The sequence below is a fragment of the Helianthus annuus genome, chromosome 15 (genome assembly GCF_002127325.2).
Source record: "Helianthus annuus cultivar XRQ/B chromosome 15, HanXRQr2.0-SUNRISE, whole genome shotgun sequence".
Classification (NCBI taxonomy): Eukaryota; Viridiplantae; Streptophyta; class Magnoliopsida; order Asterales; family Asteraceae; genus Helianthus; species Helianthus annuus.
In genome coordinates this window covers 34195934-34201930 of record NC_035447.2, presented here as the reverse complement: position 1 = coordinate 34201930, position 5997 = coordinate 34195934, and the positions used below count along the sequence as shown (strand labels likewise).

Genomic DNA, 5997 nt, shown 5'->3' with positions numbered 1-5997 from the left:
ACTCAGGAGGTTACAACTACCACTATGAGGAGGATGATTTTAAAGAAGAGTATTGTACCATTTGTGGTAATCCTCACTCGGTACAATATTGTGACCTCTTTGAACCATCCCCTTCGTACACATACTATGAGGAGCCCAGGTACGAGCCAACCACTTCATACACATACTATGAAGAGCCAAGGTATGAACCTTCTCCCTCATACTCATATCTTGATGAACCAAGGTATGAGCCTTCATACTCATACTGTAAGGAACCAAGATATGAGCCTTCTCCATCATATACTTACTATGAGGAACCATGGCGTGAACAACCCACCTCATACGAGTATTATGAAGAACCAAGTTTACGACCCATATCCATCATATACTTACAATGAGGAACAATGGTATGAACCATCTACCTCATATGAGTATTATGAGGAACCAAGGATCGAACTTCCGAACTCAAGCTTTGAGGATCCTTATTCTACTCACTTTGACGAACCACCAACTATCTCACCCGTAGCCGAAAAGATAATAGAACACCTTAAAACTATCGAGCGCTATATAAAAGAAGCCCGTGCAAGGGAAAAGGAATCCCGCGCACGGGAAGAGGTAATATGTACTAAAGAAATGATAGTTGAGGAGGTAAAAATGGAAGAACAAGAAAGTGAAAAACCGACACATGAGTTAAACAACTAAAAAGGTGAGTCCGATAACGTTAAAATTCAAGAAGAGTCTAATTTTCAAGAAATTAATCTCTTGTCACCTTCTTCGAAAATCATTGTTTAAAACCTACTCATGCTAAGTTTTTAAAAAAGTTAAACACTAACACTAAAATTAACGAAACGGTAAGCATTAAGTTAACAAATGATCAAACTACGCTAATAAAAGATGATCCATTTGAAATTAACATTACACCGGTTCCATGTTTCTTTCAAAACTCCTTTATTAGTAGTATTACAATTGATAAAGATCTTTGTGTTAATATAATGCCAAACTACATTTTTGAAAAATTAAGCATTGGTGATTTTTCTCCACTTCAAATACCCATTTTTCTATCTAATCGGAAAACAATAAAATCAATGGGAGTAGTTGAAGATGTGTTAGTCCAAACAAATCAAATGGTAATCCCAACCGACTTTGTCATCCTTGATGACACCCCGCTAGTGTTGGGACGACCTTTTGTAAGAATCCGCGAACCTTTGAAAAATCGGAAGCATAACAATCTACCTATTCAATTAGGGGCATTCAAACGAAGTATCGATCTTGAGCGTTCAATGGAATATCTGATATACGTTAAATTATACATGTTTTTACACCCCAAAACACTTCCGTCTTAAGCGTTTTTGACTGAAAACACGACGTTTAGGTGCCAAATTCGGTACTTTTATATTTTCAGGTCTTAAACAGAGCATAAAGGAAAATTCTGATGAAAACGGACAAAATCTGATGCATTTCTGATGAAAATGGCAAAAATCTGATGACTGCCAGGTATGGCACGACCATGCCATCCATCGGCACTACCGTGCCAATCGAGCGATCTCGAAAGCACTGCGAGTGCAATCAGGAGTGCCAACCTTTTCTCGGGCCGCACTACCGTGCCACTCGAAGCATGACCGTGCCAAGGCTTGACCAACATTTCTGATCACCAATCTGATGACGCGGCACTACTGTGCCGATCTGATGACGCGGCACTACCGTGCCAATCTGATGACCCAGGCAACTTGTCCACTAGTCCACTTGGCTAACTTGGGATCGGAGAAACTGACGTCACCCGACAACACCTGTCGCACGACCGTGCGACCCGTGGCACGACCGTGCCGATCACAAAATCATCTATAAATAGCAGCATTCGCTACTGGTTCTGGTGTTGGGTTTTTCTCCATGTTTCTGGGCGATTTCTGGGTTCCGAAGCAGTCCTGATCAGACCCATTTGAAGCTTAAAGATCGAGTGAAAGCATAACCGATCCAACCCATCAATTCCTTGCTTGTTTATGGTTCGATTTCTTGTTCTTGAACATGTATTCTGATCATTTTGCAAGTTATGAGCTAATGTTAGTTTATGTTTAATGTAGTTTATGTAATAGTAGTAATGTACTTGTTTCTTGAATAATCTTTATGTTGTAATCTTGTTTATATGGAACTTAAGTACTTTTTCATGCTTGAATCTTCATGATTATATAATGAACGTTTCATTGATGTTGAGTTCCTGATTATGTTTGATTATCTTGGATAATGAATCTGTGGTTAGTGGGATGGTAACTATTTCTTGATTAATCACTTGTTTGTAGACTTGTTTACACCATGAGACTCGAGAGGGATATTGGTTTTATCTAAGATATATCTTATTTGGATTAGGAAATTGCTAGTCGATTGAGTAATACACGGTACGCTGCTAGAGTGTTGCAGAAGTGATCGCACTTCGGAATCTAAGGCGTCAATATGTTGAGTTCCAGCAAACGAAGAGTAGTGAGAAAGGTATAGACCAATCATTCGACGCTGCGATATCCAACTCAGGGGCGTTCGTACTAGCACCTAACATTCTACACAATTCGCTAGGCGTTCAGATGGGTGTTCAAGTAATTCTCGATAGCTTCGAGATTCGTAAGGGTTCAGAGAGGAGTGAAAAGATCACGTTCGAGTAGGAGACAATCACTGCTATGACCCCTAAGGTTTGTTATGTTTCTCATTGATCGAATAACGGATCAGAACCTCTTTTTCACTCGTTAAGTCTCACTGGACTCATATGCACCCCACATTATTATTATGTGTGCACCCACAATAATATTGCGATTTGCATGCTCATGTAAGGGTTCTAACGAATTATATGGTGTTGATTACACGTTCTTGCATACGGTTTATGATCCTTGTTTAGTAGTTTTGGTCTGAAATTGCTGACATGGTAGATTTGTGTTCAAGACTTGTAAAGGTGAAATATGTTGTTATATGATCTACTTAAATGCTTATCCTCGTGACTGTATTGTGACCGTCGGTATTGCTTTCTTTGATAAGTGAGGTTAGAAAACTCCTAGCGGATGACTAATCTATCTTTAAAGGTTTACATGAATGAATATCAATAGCTCGCTAAAGAATGATTTTAGGTGGTTAACGTGTGTTTATCGCGTTAACTTTCCGAAGAATCATCATGTTAGAAAACTCCTAGCGGATGACTAACTGTCTTGAAATTGGAAAATTGATTAAGTGCTTTCGTGACATATCTGATAGATAACATGTTTAGGGTGTTCGTGAAACAAGATAATAGTATAATTATGTTTAAATTAGATAACTTAGTTAAACAACCATTCACCTTTCCTTATATCTGGTAAAACAATGACAAAGATTAAGTACATTATAACGCCCGTGTTCCATGGATCGATATCTGGCTCTTACCAATAATTTGCTGCATATATGACGGGATACACTTGTCCTTTGTTGTGTGTGTTTTAATGTTAAGGTATAAACCATTTTTATAAATATAAAACACATTTCGTTGGATGTGAAAATACTGTAAATAAATGTATATAAAATATGCACGTCAAGTTGAGCACGGCGAAATTAATGAAAAAATCCTAGTCATTATTTTACCGGTGTACAAACTGTTAATACTTGTGAATACTTGTACATTTGTATATTTATTTGTTTTCTTATTTACTAACTTGTTAATATTTAACTGATTGACTAACTTTTCTTTTTCTGTTTTACTAACCAACTAACTAACGGACTCAACTAACCATTAACATTACTAACTTTTTACTAACTTTTCGACTAACATTTATTTCCGTTTATTTATTTAATTCAGCTAATGTGTTCGGAATCGAACCATTTTCTTTTATTGTTTCATTTCAATATATTTCATTTCTGTTTATATTTATATTTATGTACGAGTTCGCACGTCCAACCGCTTATTTACTATAATTATTTCATTTCTGCATTTAATTATTTACGTTCAGTTTGTCATTTATTTATTTCTGTCCATTTAATTATTAAAATTAACCGCTTATTCATTTAATTTTTATACTCAGTTGTTTATTTATTTACTCCATATAAAATAAAATAAACCTTTCTGATGGATTCTGATAAACCCATTAGATGTTCTTAAAACAACAATTTTCATTTCTGATGAATTTACCAGATTTTCTGGTAATTCTGATGGATTTATCAGAAATTCTGATGGAATGAAAAATTTCAACAGATTTTTATCAGAATTTTTATCAGATTATATCAGATTTTCTGATATATAAAAAAGAGAGAGAGTTTTCTCTGGTTTCTGATTATTGTCATCAGAAATTCTGGTAAAACAACCAAAAACAGTTCTGGATGTGAATAAGTAATTAAGCCAGTAAATATTTAAATAAAATTGGTTCATTACCTGTATAACTATGTATATTTTATTATTATTATTATTATTATTATTATTATTATTAATTATTTCATATATTATTATTATGTTCTTTTATCTGTATAATGCCTTCCTTTTTACGTGCAGGCTAATGTCCACGCCCCTTGCACCCGCTAACGCTGAGCTAGCCAACGAACCAGAAAATAACCTAAGAAGAAGTAGGCGGCCTCGCGAAAGATCGTTTGTTGTTGCACAAACGATTGCGGCCGCAATTGACAAACCAGTGATACTTTCTAACAGTGAGAGTTCAGAGGACGACACAGGAAACATTATGGCAGAGGATGCCCAGCCTTTGAATGAGACCAGCCGTCCAGGAGGAGAGGGCTTGCTACCGAGCATTGCCCAACCTACGATAGCAGCACCGAGTTTTGAAATTAAATCTAGTATTGTTAACATGTTACAAAATTTTGTGCAGTTTGATGGGAAGGATCACAAAGATCCAGGTCGGCACATCGCATCATTTCTCGAAGTGTGCTCGACCTTCAAAATTAGAGACATTTCTGAAGACGCAATTCATTTTCGACTCTTTCCATTTTCTTTGTGAGACAAAGCCCGATCTTGGCTTTTGTCACTTCCAGCAGGGTCCATCACGACTTGGAACGAGATGGCCGATCTTTATATGCAAAAATATTTCCCGCCGGAAAAGACAGCTAAGCTTAAGAATCATATTATGACATTTAAACAGGACGAAGGAGAATCTCTACACGCAGCTTGGGAGAGGTTCAAAGGTCTTTTGATCGATGTTCCACATCATGGGTTGTCCAAAAGGCAACTTGTGCTGAACTTTTACCAAGGACTTAACTACGACTCACAAGAACGTTTAGATGTATATGCAGGAGGCGATCTTGGAACAAAAACACCCAACAAAGCCTACGCAATCATAGAAAAAGCTACCTTGAAGTCGAGTTCTTATCACGGTGGAGTGCGAAACAAAGCATCATCTATTCTTGGAGTTCATCAAGTGGATACATATACGACTCTTGCAGCATAGATTGGAGCTTTGGCAGCAAGATTTGATCAAGCTCAGAACGTTTCGCAAGTACAATCATCATGTGAGTTGTGTAGAGTGTCACACGAGCCAGGTACATGTGAGCAGGGTGTTATGTTTACAGGCCACGAAGAGGTGGACTATTTGGGCAATCAAATTAGGCTCCAGAATAACCCCTACAGCAACAAGTACAATCCGGGTTGGAGGAATCACCCAAACTTCGGGTGGAAAGCTAATTACAGTAACCAAAACCCACTCGGATATGCTTAACGCGCTCCTGCGCCACAACAAACCCAGGGGCAATCCTTTCAGCCCCAAGGACAATCTTTTCAGCCAGCAGGGCAAACCTTCCAACCACGTTACAATAATTTAGGCTCAGGAAGCAATTCCCAGCCACAAACCTCTCAAACCAACTCGAAACTAGAAGAGATAATGGCACAGCTGTTAAACAACTCCAACAATGCAAACCAAATATCTGAAAAGCGATACCAGCAGCATGAGGAGCGTTTCATGGCACAGGAAGGGGAAATGCGGAGCTAGAAGGCTTCAATACAAACCATTGAGAATCAAGTCGACCAATTGGCCAAAATGTTGTCTGAAAGACCCCAAGGTGGTCTTCCACGTAACA

At 37.9% G+C, this 5997-nt stretch overlaps 1 non-coding gene across 1 annotated transcript; it reads right to left on the bottom strand.

Annotated features, from left to right (window-relative positions):
- Window positions 1–5033: 5033 nt before the first annotated feature.
- On the bottom strand, window positions 5034–5140 carry LOC118487739. The gene has a single exon (XR_004882682.1). It is a non-coding gene; the product is annotated as a small nucleolar RNA R71 (small nucleolar RNA).
- Between the last annotated feature and the right edge of the window lie 857 nt (window positions 5141–5997).